The 19,896-nt window shown below is 37.9% G+C and overlaps 1 long non-coding RNA gene across 1 annotated transcript in view; it reads right to left on the reverse strand.

Annotated features, from left to right (window-relative positions):
- Positions 1-19,896, reverse strand: part of LOC121111543 — a 151,395-nt gene that overhangs the window by 29,986 nt on the left and 101,513 nt on the right. The gene's annotated exons all lie outside the window — the stretch shown is intronic.

Consider the following 19,896-nt stretch of genomic DNA (forward strand, 5'->3'; position numbering starts at 1 on the left):
CACACATGCTCACAGAACCTAAAGCCATTACCAAACTTTACAATTAATTCTTCTTAATTTTACATCAGCATACTTCAAGCACACAGCACACTAGAAGACAAAAGGTCAGGTAATTTTGGTAATCCATCCTTAAAGTCTGTTAAGGGAGCAAGGTAGACAAATTCAAATGGAGAAGGATTGGCCTATTTCATTTTACACGTAATTGGAGAGGAGAAAAAAAAACGGATACCGAAGTTAATAAAAACAAGAGGATATAACAAAAATAATTTCACATACTTATCTGCATTTTAGTATACAGGAATACTAGGCCAAACAATATAGAGGGGAGGCATCTAATTCTCTCTTCACAACTCCAAAACCAAATAAATAGCAGAAGTGCTGAGCTAGATGGTTTTTTTCAGTTCCTAAATTTTCTTGTGTCTCAACTCCAGCAAGGGGCATATTCTTCTTTTGAAGCCTAGACCTAGCATTAACATTTATGGTAGTTATGCACACATCAAAAGAAAAACCTAGTTTAAGCAATTTATGAATCTGAATATTTTCTCTCTGACCAGTGCAAATGCAGGATTATCTGTAAGAAAGGGCCAAAATTTGTCATATTATTTTTGCTGTTGAATATGTCTGAGGGGAAAAAATAAGAAGAGGGAGAAGTAGAATAATGAGAGAAAGCGAGAATGAAAGGGGGTGAGAGACAAGAAGAAGGGAGAAAGGGGGGTGAGGGGGCGGAGAGAAATACCTCTCTCTACCCCAGTTTGAAAACTATTTATAACCTTTTATTTTATTTTTGGTATGTTTTCCTTACCATTTGGGGGACCAAATCGGTATTTGTTTATATTTATAACTACATCCAAGTACGTCAGCCTTCCTAAAAGACCTTATTGCATTCTGTTCACTTAAGGAACCACTCATACACGGCACAAGTTCAAGATGTTTAAGCCTTGTGTACATAATGCCATGAAACACTTGTACTCGCTTCCATTTTTTTCAGTGTCTTCAAAACCTACAAATTAATGTATGTTTCCATCATTATTTTCTGATTAAAAACCCTTGATCTTTCACACATGTGAAAAAGGATTCTTTGGTCATACATTCCCATTAGAGAACTGATTAAAGGAGTCCCTTATTCAGTTCTATTCTATTCCTTTCCAGCTTAATCTCTCAGAGAAATCATTTCCTTTCCCTTACTTCTTTCCCTTGACTCTTTAATGGATTTTCCCCATACATATTCTCTTTTATGTGAGTAAATTTAAAATCAGCTAAAAAAAAAAGTAAATTTAAGCTCTTCCTTTAGAAAAGTAAGGTGCTTTTGTGACCATTCAATAATTATCACTATGAAGTCATCATAAATTTGCTCTTGGTCATAAAGACAAAAATCCCCACTGAGATACTCTTTGAAATAAGTCTTGTATTCAATGGAAGGTCAGTGAACTAGAGGTGTTTCCTAAATAAATAAATAAATTCTGGGATCCACCAATACATACTTTCCAATGATACCATCTTTCTTTAGAAACTGCATTGTCCTTTCTACAATTCAAATCAAATTTCACAGACTGGACAGCGTGACAAGATGAAATTGCCATCGTACACTGCAAAGAACATTGGTTTTCTGTCTGTACTTCGCACATCTCAACAGCCCATGTCCATTCAGATTTGCAGTACTAGCCCCCACAATTACCCACTGCATTTCTCATTATATTGTTTAATTCCTCTGGAGGGCTTTTCTTCCTGAGCAATAGAGTGAATTAACAAAGCAGAGCATTGGGTTGCTGTGGCTGGATTGGTCTGATCCCCTACTTACAGATGTTTTGAGTACATCTGCATTGTCCTGGCAACTACAATGGAGATGCCAAATTAGTTGCAGGCAAGAGATCCTTCCTGTAACACAGATCACCTGCCACCTCTTATTTTTAGAAAGAAGAGACCTGATGCATTGCCATTTGAACAGTTTGGTACTGGAGGTGTTTTCAGTACCTGTTTCAGGTCATGCAATTTTATTCAGCCTCTAAGCAGAAACTTAAGGCTGGCTAAGTAAGCTTCCTCTAGAATACAGCAAATGGGAGGCTTCCTCAAAATGTGATCAGTGTTCACGTGGGGTTTGCTGAAATACTGACAAAATATTAGTAAGGCTGCCAGACAGACAGAAACAGCAGTGATACATACAGAAATACATCTGCATTTTTTAGAAAATCACCATGCTAAAATATAAATATTTCCTTGTCAAAACTCTGCAAAGTCATGATAAAAAGTTAGTATACACAAAGCAATTAATAAAACAAAGTGACAGAAGTAGTAGCTTGTGTATTACTTGTTATTCAGGTTAGTGACCAGATCAGATATGAAATAATAAATAATTTTATATGTAAGCTAAAACATTTATTACAGGTGCTTAATCATGAAATTCTCTTAATCGGGACATTTCCCAGGGAACCAAATTAAACCTAATGATACTTAATGGCAAGGACTGCTGCTTAATTGGGGTGGTAATTCCAGTTAATTGGGATTCCTGCAGGTGAGTAAATGGTACTCAAATAGAGATACTGTATCTGGCCTTCACTACGTTCAGATATTGGTGGTGCTTTGTCTTCCCTAAAACAGCCTCTCCTGTTACTGGATCAGCAAAGCAAAATTACTTCTGTGCTCCCATTTTGGTCCTTTCAAACGTTGCTTAAAGTTACAATCACTCTCAGGGCAGACAGTGCAAGTCTTCATTGAAAGCTAGTGAATCTTTATTAGCATTTAATCATGATAGAAAGATCACATCGAGCTACTTGTCTGACCAAGAAGATGCTTCTGACTGAGCCTTTAGATTGCATGTAGTTACCAGAAAGATATTTGAACATTGTTGGTAGCAATTTCAACTACAAAGCAGCACGTCCTAACCAAATGGCTTCTGCACTGGCATATGAGGACAGGTTTATTACTACCAAAAAAACCGCTACAGTAAACTCATTTTTCAGTGCTAACAAACAGAAAGACCTACACACTCAAGGCACACTTGCTATTCCTTGAGGTTTTATTTCAGTCTGTCACATGTACACAGGCACACACTAATATCTTTAGGTTGTTTTTGTTTGCTTTTCCTTTTTGCCATTATTGAAATAAGCTCAAGTACTACTTAGGCTGCTACACAGCATCAGAGACCCTGAAACTAAGCACTGCTAATGACAGTCAACTTATTAGAAAGCTATGTTTTCACTACTGAAAGGTCCTTGCTATCCTCTGAGGGATGTGGCACACAGCACATGACGCGTTGCTCTACCTCTGCCTTACCTGGAAGACAGGCAGGTTGACAGTTCTGCGGAAAAAGCTGTAGCTGCAGCTCCCTGGGGAGAGCATTGCTCTCTGCAGGATTCTGAAAGCTAAGTAGAGTGGCCTGACCAGTGCTGTTGCCCCTCACAAATCCAATCAAATCAATCAACTGCTGGGAATTTTGGAGAAGGAGGGAATCTCGGTCACTGTGGACCCTACAAAACTTGAGCTGGCCTTGAGCCCATACTGCCCAGTGTGCAGGCAGGCTGGCCAGCTGCAAAGGGCTACCAGCAGTCAGCTGAGAGGTGGTGCAGGGTCCAGGCTGCTGGATACCAATGTCCCCACATGAGCTCAGTCCCAATTAGAGCCAGAAAAGAAAGCCATAGAAAACAGGCCTTGTCTCCCATAGCGGCGTGCAGCCACCTCTCTGTAAGCTTCAGTGGTGGTGCTGCTGCTGCAATCCAAGCAGTGGTGACATTTAAGGCTAGCTAATGTCACAAGCTGCGACTCCCCCACACCCCATTTCTCACCAAAAGCAGGATAGTGCCTCTGCCAGCAGAGACTTCCAAACCAGATCCAAACCAGAACTGATTTTTCCCTTCTCACTCCAAGGAGACGTTCATCGTTTCAAATTGTTTCACAACAGAAATATTCTGAACAAAAAGGCCATTTGGCAAATGCTTGGAAGGGGCTGCTTTTTCTACATGATAGTGTACCCATTAGTAAAAAGCACCGTGTTTCACCATTCTAGCAGATGAATGCCAGCAGAAGTTTGCACAACCAGAGACTGCTACTTCTGCACATACCTCTGTCGGTGCACCATTTTAATCCCAAAGCAGCACACAGTGTGGGATTCGATTCAGCTTTACAGTGGAGAGATCCACAGTGAGAAATTAGACACAGAGTAAAATATTAGCCAATAAAGACACTGAAGTCAGATTCTCAGCACGCTGGGTTTTGCGTTCTCAAGCATTTATAAGCTGCAGACATATTTGAAGTATCAACAATCAGCTCTTGCAAAAGGAAAATGAGATCAATAATTTAGGAAACAGTTTGATCTTTGTGGCAGAGCTGTTTAAGACAAGTGCCACCATTTCAATGCAATAACATTCTCAGGTGAAGAATTGCAAAAGCTTTCACTTCAATTTTTTTCCCTCACACCACTTTATTACAGATATGCTAAAATAACTGGCAATTAAATTACTTGACCAAAATTATCAAGATGTCTGTCAAGATGCTGCTAATAACTCTCAGGATGTCATGTTCCCACTGAAATCTATATTACAACGACTAAACCAGTTCTTAATTTCTTACCGACTGCATCACACAAGTGAGATGATTAAGACTACAGCTACAAAATATCAATATATAATCATGGAGAAGCCTAAGTGGAAGCCATTTGTCACACTGATCTTACTCTTGAAGTTACAAATTTGTCACAAGGTTTATCATAAAATATTCACAAAACTAGAAGAATAACAGCTTCTCTATGTTTTTCACAGTCAACTCAAAGTAACAGCTTTTCCTCTTCTTCAGAGCATCCATGTGCAGAAAAACACTGCATAAAGCAAAGATTCATCCTGCACATGGGACTAGCTTGAATTCAATATCTCCCTACCAGCCTCCAGGGAATCACAGGTTTGAAGCCACGTAATATCCCTGGAGGAACAGAACAGCATCGAACTACTAAAGCAAGCTGGGACAATAAAACTATTTTTTCATCTTAAATTCCAGTTAAAAAAAAATGTTAACTGTTTTCTAGTGGTAGATGGATGCTGTCAGTTTTAGAACAAAGAAAGTTGATGAGGACTGTTTATCCTCAAGAAATGCTGCTCTAGTAATGAGAACTCGCACAGACTGCCTGAACCCATCAGGAATTAGCTGAGGGATTTTAATGGACTCTACAGCAATTTTCACTGTGTAAGGGGGAGAAATAGAAAGAGTTTAAATAAGTAAAATGTAAATTGATAATCATAATCATGAAAAAGTTTAAATGTCAAAAAAGATTTTTGGTGAGATAAAATTAATAAGGACAGCAAAGGAAAAAAGGGAAAAAAAGAGAAAGTAAACAGTGATTAGAAAAGTCAAGACTATTAATGTCAGAAATTAGTTATTGCAATGAAATACAAGGACTCAAAAATGATTGAGTCAGCAGGTGATCAAAAACATAAATGAATATTAAAATAATGAAGGACAATAAGTCAAGGTGAACTAAGTGAAAATCAAGCCAGAACGACTTTAAGGAATTAGTAATGAACAGAAAGGGACATCTCCTCAGCGGGTATAAATCCACCAGAGCTGTGCTGATTTAGACCAGCTGAAGAGGTGAACGTGTGCAGTCAATAAATACTGAGAAAAACAATCTTTCGCTCCTGGATCCTAATTGGAAGAAAGAAAAGAAAGCAGCCACCAAGGTAAGTTTCTGCCGGGAGTGCAACAAGCTCAAACTTTTCAGAGAAACTATTCCCATAGAAGTGCAGTCAGAAGTCTGACGTAACTATATCTCTAAACTCGGACCACCCCACCAGGCTGCACTGCTCAACAGAATAAAATACAGAACAATTCTGAAGCGTTTTGAGTGTTTTTGGAAGCATAAGAGGTTTTCATACAAAATATTTTAAATGGACAAAAATTAATAACTGAAAAGATGTTAAAAATCCATTTCAGGTTGGAAAAATATTCCACTTGACCTAAAGTGGTTTGGTAGTTCATTCTGTTCAGCAAATTGAAAATCCATTCTTCTCACAGCTCTGGCTCAGAACCATTTATGAAGATTCTTATATTCGCTCTAATCTCAGAACCATCTGAAATACAATCAAAAACTATGTATTTCCAGTATGTACAAGTGATTACCCTTTAAACAATGCAATATACATAAACAGAAAACCCTATTCCCAATTCAACTGAGAACAAAACGATCTGTATTTATGTTTAAAAACAAATTCTTAAATGAATGAAAGATTATATTACATCACCCGTGAATGAACTTAGTATGAGAGACCTCTACCTACGTAGCTGGCAAGACTTAGCAATGCAGTCAAAAATAATCCCTGAAAAATATGTTTTCAAACTATAATGCACAAAATTGACATATTCTGAAACGATGGCAGAAAGAAATCCCCTGATGCATGTCAAACATCATATCCTAGTCTGCTGCTCCCTTATAGTCCGGGGCACAAACCTGATCAAAATACATAGTTGGCTGCAGAAAGCAGCTTTAAACAGGATGGAAATAGCTTGAACAAAAAGCAGACACCACACAGCCTGGGAAGAGTGCTTGGACCTCAAGTACCACTGTGCTCAGGAGAGACTACGAGATAATTGTATTTTTTGTGTTATAGACAAATGAGAAACCACAGCATTTTTTTTCCCCTTCTCTTGTCTCTGGGTGTTCATGACCAAAGGCCACTAAAACCAACAGGTGTACATCTATGCAAAATCTGGTGTGACTGAGTAGAGAATTCGTCTCTAGTCCCTAACAGTAGGAATCCCTCGTATCACTTTAGTTCTTTCTACCACCTGACACACTCATACTTAACGTTGCCATCTCATCTAGAAGTGGTGTTGTTTTAATAGATATTCCAATATCTGCAGATCAGACCTTAACTTGTCTCTGTTACACCCTGAAGGTGTACCAACAGAGAAGCCGAAAGAATTAGCACACCCAGGCTCTTTTCCATCTCCAACACTTTGTTCCTGCACTTGCAACACCGACACATCACATTCTGCTTTACAAAAAAAAAGTTCATTAAGCGCTTATAAAAGAATTCTAAGTTTTGCAGAGGGAAACGGTTACCAACATTCAACATTATTAAAAATAGCATGTGGAATAAGCTAAAGCAATCTATTTCAATTTAAGTCAATATAAATATTTGTTTTGTAGTACGATCTTCCTGCTCACTGCTGGTAAATGGCTGCGTTCTAAGACTGCTTTAAAAAATTGTCCACACAGTCACAATTGCATCATGTACATTTTAAACAAGAGTAAAGCCAGAAGCTGACTCGAATTCCACCCTCCCTTGCTTCACCCAGCAAACTCCTCAGTAATGTACATTTTCAATTACTCTCCATTCAAAATTCAACAATTCAACAAACTGTCATATTAGCAACAATTGTGTCTCATTGGCAAAACCTAACACTATTATTACACAGAAACTGTCAGCGCAGAAATAGTGTCATTTCTCATTGAAAGGAATGTTCTTGTAGAGTTTCATCCAGCAGCAATGGATGGTACAATTTAGGTTATATAGCTTCTAAGCAGAACAGGGTCATTTAAATATCATTTCCAAGCAATCACTAGCTCTGCTTCAGAAAATATAGTAGCATCCAACATCTAATTATTATCCTGGAACATTCTACATAGCGTATCTCAGAACAACATGAAAATGAACTTCTATTTGTCTCTTCAAACATTGAATAGTTTAATATTATGATAAATCAGACTGAACTAAAATTAATATCTATCAGGTGCAGAATACTATTATACAAATTCATAGAACACATTCTAGTACAACGAATTACCTTGCTAATGAGGGCTGAAATATAACAGAGCAGCTAATAGACAGACTCTTTAACTCATGTAATATAAGTTATGCCTTAGTCAGTTACTTATTTTAATCAGGTGAAGTATTATTGTACTACATTTTCAAGTTCCTTAGGGAAATAGTATTTCCTCTGGCAGAAACCAAGGTTACTTGGTCATCTTCATCAGCGGAGGCTGTCACCTAAATTACCTCACAATTACTACTGGTTTGGGAATACACAGAGCAATTACTAATGGCCAGCTGATGGGTGGTAAGTTGCAGCCTCCCTGCATCTAACCCCACAGAAAATAGAATCTGATGTAATTTATTTCCTGAAATGACAGGGGTAAGTTGTCTCAGATATACTCTATCCAAATAGGTAGTAAACAGAGAAATGCTGATCCCCCATCTCTTGTTTATGAGTTCATACTGTGTGTATTCAAAATGAGTACAGTACAGGGAAAAAGATTGTCTAGAATCTCATAGAGATACGTTGGCCTTTCTAAAGTTCCATAGAGCCAGAAACACCATCCTTGGAATGGGAAAAAATACGAAGTGAGTGAATAGAGTATCACATATGATTAAGGTGGATTCCACTTCTGAACTGTATGAAATGCTTGCAATAGAACATGATGAAACTATTTCATATGTGATGGACTTCACAGGGTGTTATATGCTACCATGTAGAAGAACTATTGGGGTTATTGAAACTCAAGTAGTAGCCGGGGTGCATTTCTGTACCCAGCATAGCTCAATTCCTAAATCTGAAAGGCTTAATTAAATTTTCAATTTTCCTGAACACCAAACTCAAAGCTAAGCTGTTGTCCAGTGAGTGACACTCGGGGAAATGGTTGCAGCAACCTTAGCAAACAAAAACCACAGCGCTTAGCACAGCTCTTTTCTGCTAATGCTGTCCTGGTCGCATATGGTGCTCCTTTTATCCTAAAACAAAGATAAATTCATATGCAAGAACAAAGAGATACGCATGTCATTTGGTGTTATTTTACAAAAGAAAAAAAAAAGTTTCTGGTTTTCCCATGTCAGCAATCAGAGCTTTAAATCCATGAAAGGAGATTTGCATTCATTATTTAACCACAAGGCAAGACAACATTTTTAGAAAGCATCCAAGATTGACTAAACTTCCCCTTGGGTCTCCTTTCAGACATATCTTCTTCAACTCTTTGCACAACAAACATTCCACCAGAAAAACGCATCTGTGAGGATTTAAGATCTCTGTAATGTTCCTTATTAGCATATTATTTGCCTAGCCCACCCCCAATCAATAATACTTACCTTTCTCTTACAGCATTTGATAGTTCTTAATCCATCCTGCAGTATCTCACTGAGCCTGCAGCTTTGGATGTGTCCTGATTTTAGAGCTTGTCAACCCTGAACATATTTCAGATAATTGTATGATTCTCTTCCTAAATCCACCAGCAATTTCGGAAACTTGCATTACAAATAAAATTATGAATTTCTTTAGCTTCAAAACTGCTGTTATTAATTATTACCATGGAAAATGTTATTTAGTGACTTAGGGCCTGATTCTGTTCCCACCAAACTCAGTGGCAGGACTCAGAGAAGTAGGATCAGGCTTTTAGCTTCCAAAGGATTAAGTAATCATTAGTAGAGTTTAATTGGACCTTACTACACAATTCTGCTTACCTCAGACATCCTGTAAGACATCAGCACATTCAAAACCGTGGTGCTGAGAAACTGAGCACTGAGCTAAAACTGAAGGGTTTTTTTTTTTTTTTTTAATTTCTTCTGCATTCTATGCTGTATGTCAGTGATGGCAGCTGCAGCAGCGAGTGCTAGAAATGGAATTGCTGCAGGTAACTCCTGGAGCACGGCCTGGTGCGGGACACAATTTCTCACAAGCACAGCAAGACAAGCTGGGTAATCTAAGAAGGAAATGGGGTAGTGGGGTAGGTATTTTTGGTAGAAGATGGGTCAGGAGCAAGGCTTTAAAATCCCTTCCTAAACTTTTACTTGTTCTGCCAAAACTGCCACTACAATAAAAATGGCATTATTCATCCATAAGGCAAAGAGGAAAAAGCCACACCTATCAGCTTTCAGGGTATATTAAAATTGACCTTTGCAGCATGAAGATTTAAGTCTCAATCAGGGAAACCATTGCCTGTATGCAGCTGTGTGCCCCCACAGACTCCAGATGAACTGGCTTCACATGTGAAGTTAGGTATCTGTGCAGGGTCATCTCTTTGATTGTAAGCTCCCTGGGCCACACTATTACTACATCGTTATCCTTTACTAAACAGAATCCACAGATGCAACCAACACCATGATAACTGTTTGCTGAGATCTGCAGCTCAAAATAGGTGAAGAAGAGCACTTGGATTCTGTTCCTATATTGCTATTGTGATGTTTAAACTATAGCACTTCCTACACCACGTGATGGAACTGCTTTATTTCATTTCTGGGTGGAACATGGGAGGCTATTTACTTTACAGATCTATTTCATACGGTTTTAATTATGTCTGGTGGCTGCACACTTAGAATCCACTTTGGCAATCGCAGCCACATGTGTTGACACGCAAGTTTACACAGATGCAAGCCAGAATCTACTTTTTCGACAAAACCTAACATCAGATCCCCTTTCTCAGAAGCATTAGTAAAAGTAAAGCCCCATCACTGACTTCAATGGCAACTACCTAAACCTTATATCACTTTGAAATCGCTACCAGTGTTACAGAATGTCACATAGTATGTCTACATTAGCATTTTATTTCAGATCAAGATTGTGTTTTGCTTTCCAGACACCACCATTCACTGCATTTTTCCTGAATTCTCCGACTGCACAAAGTAGATTCCTATTGGATGAAACTGCACTAGATCATCTGCTCCCAGCACATCAACTGTGCATCAGCTACTAATGGGACCAGAAGAGAACTGGATGCAGTAAATTCCCCAACACCCATGTGATGCATGTTGGCTCTTCAGATACAGATGTAATACACTACAGATTAGGTTCTACTTTTAAAAGTTACCAAAACGTAGAAGCATTTATATTTTGTGCCATTTCTATTCCCTATATTCCTCTCTACTACTACCTTCATAAACATTTTGGTACTCCTTCTCAATAGGACGACTGATAGTCCTCTTCTAAACAAGGGCAAGTCTAAACGTTGTTACACACATGTTAATTCTTACAGGCCTCCAATTCCAAACTGTATTTCAAAGATGCAACAAAATGTTGATGAAAAAGCACGTAGAGTTTTATATTAGCCACTGCTAAGTTAAACAAAGCTTCACTCTAAACACGTTCTCTAGGTTTGGGGTTATTGTGTGTGTGGTTTTTTGCCCTCTCTTTTAACAAGATATTTAGCACCAACTTTGAATACAAGTAGCATTGTTGCCTCTCAACTAGCACTACAACTATTTGGTTGTTGATTTTCTTTAAATCTCCTATAACAGCGGTTCTAACATTGAGATACCAATAATATCTGAATTAGAACATCTTTTTTACTCATTATTCCCAAACTCCAAGGCAATTTGCAAAGCCCCATTTCATTCTCTTGCTTAGTTTCACTAATCCAAGATGAAGATCCTAAAGTCTCCCAAGTGGTCTTTAATTAATGGTTGACACGAATACACAAACACACTCACTCAGACTAACACTGCATGTTAACCAGTATGCCTAAAGCCCCTCAAGATTTTTTTCACATTCCTTCTTTAAATTATTGCTTACAGAGCTTTTGCTTATTTACCCTCAAAACCTCTTGATCCAAAGCAGCCAGCGTGCCACCTTCTCCTTTAAATGGTGTTATAATTTAATGAAGTAAATGATTATGTTTTATGATTTTTTCTGTTCTGCTTGATAAAGAAATATGCCAGATACATCAAGGACATTCTCCAGTATGTTCAAATCTCAAACTACAGTTCTGCGAAGAACTTTCATAGGAACACTCCACTTGATACCACGTTGATCCCTTTTCCAAGGGCAAAATATTACACGTATGGGAAGACAGGCCAACATCCCAGATTAAACTGGAAAAATAATTTCCATATTTCCCATTGGATCATAGACGTTAATTCAGTTGTGTACAGCCACTCTGCTGCACCATTACACATGCACATAATAACTTCCTTGACATCTACATTAGCTGCATTAACGAAGATGTTCAGAATATGTACTCTTTTAAAGACAGCACCAGAATGCCTTCACTCCTCCTAATACCACTTCCCCCTTCCCATGATTTAGGAAGGCTGTTTCTGTTTATAACAAAACATAAGATATCTCCAATCCCCTTTCATGAAGGCTCACAGCAGTAAGCACTGTAACAAATATTCTAAAAGGCTACTGGAAGTTTGCTGAAGATGGTGTTAGGAGCGTGCTACTTTTTTCAGGAGTGACAGTCATAACCATAAAGGGAACATCACTGCAAGGGACAATCTTCTCTCTCCTGTAAGTTCACCCTAGAACTGAAAGGGACCAAGCCACATAGCAGTCATATCAATGCTATCACGACTTAGAAGACATTAAATACAAAGGTGTCTACACAAAGCAGCAGAATGATCCAACTGAAGAAATCTTTATCAGCTATTCAGCATCACCTGGAGAAGCGAAGGGATAATCAGTGAAGTAAGAACATCTAAAGTAGCTTGGAACCTTCAGTGAAGTGTAAGTAAAATACCGTTATAATAAGTGATATATCAGCAGAGCTGGGCAAGATGAGGTAGAGAAAGGTTTTGAGATCCTGAATATCTCAGATCAGATACATCCTGTGCCTCCCATTCAGTAGCATAGCAATTTTCCAAAGGTTTCCACAGTACCACATAGGACTGAGCTTATTCAGCTTGGCAGTGGGAAGTAAATTTCACAGAATAGCTCTGATAACGTAACAGGGAAAAGATTATTGGCAAGTTTGTCTGAAAGAAAAGAAAAAAGTGTGGGTGTTCTTTTAAAACAACAAAAAAAAAGTGAAAAAGGTGTAATTACTTCATAGCAGTTAGTATAAGTAACAATACTGAACAAATTGCAGTGATTACAAAGTCCTCTATAAATATGGGTAGCGCTATTCTTGACAATAATTAGTGTACAGCATCTCCTCAATAGTATCATGATTAATATTTATTCTGATGTTGTTTTTGTTCTGAGAGATGGGAGGGGACAAAAAAGAAGGGAGATAACCTTTTAGAGAGCTGAGTATGTTTGCAAAGCAGAACAAAAACAACAAAAGAAAATCCATTTTATTTTTCTGCTTACTGTCATTTCGCCCTCCCCTCAAAAAGGCAATGCAAATGGTGCTTTACTGGTTTTAAAAGTAAAGCCAGAAATTATGTCGAGTTGGGACTGCTGAATTATTCATGAGTTCTGATTGAATGGGATCATTATCTCTGGCCTTACAAGCTAATAAATACTGTCTAATGTCTGGGTACTGTTTTGATCTAATAGTGTCAGAGGGGAAAAAAAAAGATTTCTTTTTTGCAAGCTAGAGCCTAAATTAGGGAGGAGCTCCCTGATGAGTTCATTGCAGGAAAGTGATGGTCTTTTTTTTTCCACTTCCATTGACTACAAGGTTCACTTTGCGGTTCTGCTTTTCATTTGCTGCAAAGGCATTTTAACTTGGGGGTGAGGTTAAGATGTTGCTCAGTGGTGTCTATTTTCAGTAGACATCTTCTCCCCACCACCTTATCTTTCTAATCTCTTGCATCTCACACTATAAGATTCCCCAAAACCAGAGTACTTTCAAAGAGTCAGATGGAGCAGAGCAAGTGATTATGCTACCTCACCCTCTGCCTGTCGGCAGCCACAAAACCTTAAACTGCATTGTTCTGTGTTTAATTTCATATTGATTGCTGTGAGTCTACACTCACTTGATTTAATGCCACTATATACTGAACGTGTTGTATAGAACCTGATCAGACTTATCACAGAAGTATGGAAAATTGTTGGAGGTGCAGTGCCAAATATTGTCCACTGATAAGGTTTGAAAGAACAACAACAACAGATTCAAAACCCATGCAAATAGAAACCAAGCTATTTCACTGGGCAGTGTGTCATATTCATTTTTGAGCATTACCTTTAGAATGCAACTTGCTCCAATAAGAGGAAATAATTAGGATATTATTACAAGTTTAAAAACCTCTCATAATTAGATAGGGATTAGATAGGGAAAACTTCGTTTTCATATGATTAACACAATAAAACCCATTTTTCCCCAAAGTAATTGGAGGCCTATTAAACAACATGAGATCACATATCAAGGGGCCTTTTAGTAATTCAGTAGTTTGTAACATTTATGCAGACTGAAAGTCTACCACAAAACAGCTGGCTTCCTTCTATCGAGAAATAACTCAGTTTGGGGTGTATTTATTTTGTTGTCTAACACAATCCTCAAAATCATACCGTTTAATTAAGGATATTTTAAACAAGAGAAGTGTGTGAACAGCTAGGGGAGAAGTGTGAACACGTTCTCAAGCAGTATATCAGTAATGGAGCTCTCTGCTGCTGTCAATTTAGCATGGGAGGATCCACCTGCTACATCAGGATTTTAGGGAGTATCTCCTAATAATCAGCACATTGCAAGCTTAGAAATGCCTATAGCTTTACGGTATTTCGTTAGTAAAATCGTGTTAGATGCTTAGCTCCGTTATGATAACCAAGCTAAATACAATGCAAATTATTGACACATTTGCACTTTGTACACACAGCTCATAAACAATAATTATAAAGAACAGATGCAACATAAATTTAGTTTCCTGGGTCTATTCAGCAGAATAATTCCCCAAACATTACCTTTTTGGTCTCCCTTTTTAGTGCTTATAACCGCAGTGAAAAATACAAAATTGTTCATTCTGTTGCTATTTAAGTAGGGACATGAGCACCCATTCTGGCTTTTCCGCATTTTCTGCATATGATGCCAGGCATTGCCGTCAATGAGACCTTCACAAAGTAACCATTATCTGTCACACTCCTGGGCCAAAATAACAAATAATATGCCTGGAGGTGCTGCGTTTTGTGACTGCTAGTTTCCCCGCACGGCATATGCCTCGATAGACTCAGATGAGAGGCGACTGCACAGAACTGTGATTGTGAGATGACTTAGCAGAACCCGTGATCATGTCCTAATGGCCTCCTGCAGAGGGGAACAGGGGTAATTGTTTGTCGGGAAGGAACACATCTGTAAGAAGGCATCCTCTGCAAACCAAGCAGCCATGTGGAAAAAAGAAAGGGAGAATCACTGTGCTGCAAGGCTGCATTTGAACTGGAAAAAAAAAAAAAAAAAAAAAACAAGGCGAAAAATTAAATGATATATTAAATGACACAGCTAAAAAGCTGCTGCATGTACTATGTTAAAAATAAAGGAGGTCATTTCCAGACAGCTTTGTTCTTTTAAAAAGACCAGGTGAAATTCAGCGAGTCCCAGCAAGGAAAGTTAAAGCAACAAATCTGTGAAACATAAACACATTCCCCAGCAGCAGAAGTGGTCACAGAGCAAACAGCCTTCCTGTATGCGTTCATTTGTATCAAAGTGGCATCATAGCCTTCAACTACTTTGCTGCAAAATTTTCTCCTTTCAGCGTTTTAATCTTCTGTTTACTTTCCATGTGATCAGTGCACAGAAAACTGACATGCTCCCAACATCCTTTCTAGAGCAAAGCTATTGGATTTGAGAAATGAGAAACCATCAATGTCAAGCCAGGCAATTAGGGCATCAGTCACATCAGTGGGAACTTGCTTTTAATGTCAACTGGGGCAGAAACAGGCCCTTAGAGTATATTAAGGACCTTACTTTATACCCTTTCAGCATATTCTATTTGATCAGAAATAAACTGGAGCAAACAAGCTAATTAATCGCTTACAGAACTAATTCCCCAGACCTTTCAGCCTACATCTTAATTGTTTATTTTCTAACGACAGAATAGCAAACATACTAATCTCAACAGAAGTATTATTTCCTACAAATCAACCAACCTATTAGCGCTTTGCTGATCTATCAGCTATAGAAAATAGAATTCTTTGAGCTTCATAAAACACTCCATACTCGTGATCCATTTTTGAGTTTACGAATCTTTCTTCAAACATTTAGTAAAAGTAAAGTAAAAACTCTGAGGGCTACAGAGGGTGTGCAGCTCTGCAAATTAACTGAGTCGGGGACGGTGTAATGTACCCCACATGGTTGCATGGCACACAGGCATGTGTTTTCCCCACAGAAAATCTCAGGCAAGAATATTGGAGCAATTGGTGAAAGTACCAAACTCTCTGACCATCAGCTGACATTGGAGCATTTCTTCTTGAAGAGAACAAAAAGACGTAAGCTGTTTCAGTGACAACAACTATTCGAGGGAAAAACACACAAGGTCATTAATGTACTGCCAGCCTCAGAGGGCCTGTTACAAATTTACCTCCAAACTGTTTTGATGGGAGTTGGGCTTTTGATTAAATCTAATGATCTTGATTAAGTATTTATTTATCAGAGAAAAATCACACATTGAATTGAAAAAAAAATCTTAAAGTTGCCTCATTTTTTTCCTGAAAAAATGGTTTTCTTTGTCCTTTTCCCTTAAACATTCACAAAGGGGAATTTCCTACAGGCAAACCTATTATGTTCTGCCCACTTCTCACTTACATTACCAGAGCTGCTGAGGGGCACCTTCAGTCTCAGACAGACCACATGGCAGTCGTAACATTGAGCATGAAGATGCTTCCTTTGTGTTCCCTGAGCATACAAGACCCAATCCTGATGAACAGCCTCCTAAAATATAAGAACAGGTCTACATAACTCTGAAGAAGAAAGAAACAAGAAGGTACTGAGACAGAGTGGTGAGGGGAAACGGGCCTGTTACTGACTTCTCATGTTTGTTCTGTGCTCTCCTTTACTACACTTAACAAACAAGTTTACCTAGCCTGGTGGTGCCACAGCTGTGTGTTTTACAGCTCCTACCCGGAGCACCTACCCTTCTTCTAAATTCAGAGTTCATGGAAACATGCAACATTTCTATTCTACATACGATGTGCTGCACATTTTTTATATATGTAATATATTCCAGTTTTAAACAACTCTGAGATCGCAGAAATCTTTTCCAGTACTATCATGTTTTGTGCACTATTAAAGTGTACATTTTTATGTGGCTGGAAAATTATGTGAAAAGTTTTAAAAATATTTAAGTGACAGAGAAGTTAAAAATCACAGTTTCTCTCCTAGAGCTTTTAACACAGATGTTCCAAATATCATTTAATACAGTTTTATTACACTACTTAAGGGTTTTTATGATTTTTAATTATTAAAACTGTACTTCTGAGTAAGTGTCCTTCTGTTGTAACACTGAAGAGAATTTGCATCTAATTGCCAAGATACCAGCATGTGCTTTAAAATTGAAGAACATTTAAATATTTTAAATAGTGCTTTAATCCTATTAGTTTTGAAAATGATGAAGGTCAACCAAAAAAAAATAAACTAGCAGCAAAGCTCTTATTCAGCAGTGTTTGTCAGGCAGCACACATTCTCATTCTAACTTTCACCACAGAGGGCAACACACAGCACTCCTAAAAGCTACCTCTGTTGTGGAGGAAGAAGCAGAAGCGTACAGTTTGTGTCTTCACACACAGAGCCTTTGGTGGCCTTTCTCACTTGCAAAAAAAAAAAAAAAAACCAACCATAGGAAACCATCTCCTTCACCTTCTTCACAAGAGCTTTTTCAGCTGCCCAGAACCCGCCCGACTAACGCATGGATGTTCAGATTGACTAACAGAAAATATACCACAGAGATCAGAAATCAGGAAAGATTTCATTTGGCCACATTTGCCTATTGTACCATGCTGATCCATTAAATATCACCTATACACAGGGGAACATAATCAAATAAAAAGCAGCAAAATATGACCTACAGAATCTGTGATTACATTTGCTATAAGAGGAAAAAAAGCTTTGTTTTCCTATCATATAAACCTCAATAATGCACAGATTTTTAAATCTTGACATCTTACAGAATTGTTTCAGGTAGACTCAGACTAGGCAGACAAAGTGCAAAAGGAAAAAAGTCAGACAAACTTCTAATGTATCAGTACAATTTTTATGATCTCAATGATATTACGGGCATACAAAGAAGATTTTGTTTAGAACTAAGTGAATCAATTTTGCAAAAGTCTGGAAACTCTGAAAAGGACGGAATATCTTAATATCTTTGCAATTGAACATTAAATATTTTATATTTAATAAAGAATGAAAAATGTTATTTAAAATAATATATGAATATTGTGAATTCTTAGGGATTACAAAACCAGGCTAAGTGGATATCCTGACTTCTTTTCTGTATGAAGCAGTACAAGCAGTTATTAGTCCTGGAACATAAAACGGTACAAACAGTTTGCAGTATCTTGTAAAAAAAAAAAAAAGATACTACAAAATACAATAGGAAAGCACACAGTGTAAAATACAATGAAGATACCAGCCTGTCTGCGTGGTCACTCATGAAGAAGTCTCATGCTATAGAGAAGTAGCAAGACTTCACAGGAATCCAGGCCCTAACAAATCAATGCAAACTTTGTTCTCACATGAAGATAATGGTGAGATTTCACTGCTATCTCAATACTGACATTTTTAACATAGAAAGTCAGAGTAAGAATCATTTGAATAAGAAATACGGTGCCAAATGAAGTTTAATCTCTCTCCTTATCTTTGAGTACTAAACATGCGAGTAATCATTTGGTGAATTGTCTTCAAATTGATTCCTTGACTGAACCCAAGGCAGGTTAAGATGTGGGCAGCTCAAAGCCAAGAACAACTATTTTCTCATTTTCTTTCCTTAATTTTAGACATCTCACCTCATTCAGTTTAAACCACTGGCAGTCTATTAAATCATTCTTCTACAGAACAAAAACAGCATAAACAGCCAAAATTCTACTTTACACTGAAGTAAAAACAAAAAAAGTACTCAGTTTAACAGGTGCTCCAAATGAACTACATCCCCCTCCTACCAGGTATTGCCTCTCTGTCTCAGGTGCACTGTTGGCTTTTATTTTTATACTTATTGTAGGTTCTACCAGAGAACTATTTCTGACATGCTAGAAAAGCTTGTAATGAAATTATCACGCTAGCCAACAGTGAATCACAGCTGACAGAGATGGCAGACAGCTCTAAAGTTGTTTCCATTACTTATCCACATTTGACAGAAAAGATGTATGAGATTGCATATACATATATCATGTGTTTAACTAATCAGTACACATATATACATATATGCATATATATTACATAAGATTACCTAATTTAGCTCTAAGCTCTAATAGTATTTTAGCACAGTAACCTCTATTGTATCTTGCTGCTATTTTTAACTGTTGCACGGTGATCAGTAAAAACTTATAAACATTTAGGAGGAATCAGAACGTGTGATGCTTTTATCCAAAGAAAAATAAGTTTGTAAAGTGTGATTTTATTTTCTAACTCTGGAGATTCTTCTTGGAAAATTGTGTAAAAGACTTCAGTGCCTTATTACACTAACAGCTCACTCTTCTGTGCTAACACTCAGTTATAAAGTTTCAGTTAGCACTACTGTTTCGTCTTAGAACAAGCACCAAGACCCCAAGTAATTCCTGACACCATCAAGAGCAGAAGGGACAGGGAACTTCACAGGTGGTTCTCAAACAGCACACAACAATAGCACCCGGTGCAGATCCACTGCCCCTCAGAGCTGTTCAGGTCTGGACAAGTTGCTGACTTTAAGGAATCCTTCAAATTCATCCTACAACTTCATAAGGCCAATACAACTCCTCAGAAGAGCTGTAGTATGTTCAAATGCTGTAAGAGGCAGATGCTGGCCATGTTCCTGTCTCTCTGAGCAAGCAGACAATTCATAACTATATGAAATGCAAAACTTAACAAGAGTTATTGAGAATTCTGTACAATACCCAAGACACTCATATGAAAGTTCCTAGTTTGAACAAGGTAGGATAGGAATTGGAGGTTTCCAGGAGTGTCCTGAAGTATTTGTCTCGTGATATGCAATTTCACCTTTCAAGTAAGGAAGCATCAACAACATTGGTACATTCTTGAAAAAAGTCTTTCCATAAATGGGGTTTGTCTGGAAAAACAAATGAAACATTTTCCAGTTCTTTCCACCACTGACCTAGTCTTACTCTCTGGCAGATATCCCTGAGAAA

The sequence above is a fragment of the Gallus gallus genome, chromosome 9, assembly GCF_016699485.2.
Source record: "Gallus gallus isolate bGalGal1 chromosome 9, bGalGal1.mat.broiler.GRCg7b, whole genome shotgun sequence".
Lineage (NCBI taxonomy): Eukaryota > Metazoa > Chordata > Aves > Galliformes > Phasianidae > Gallus > Gallus gallus.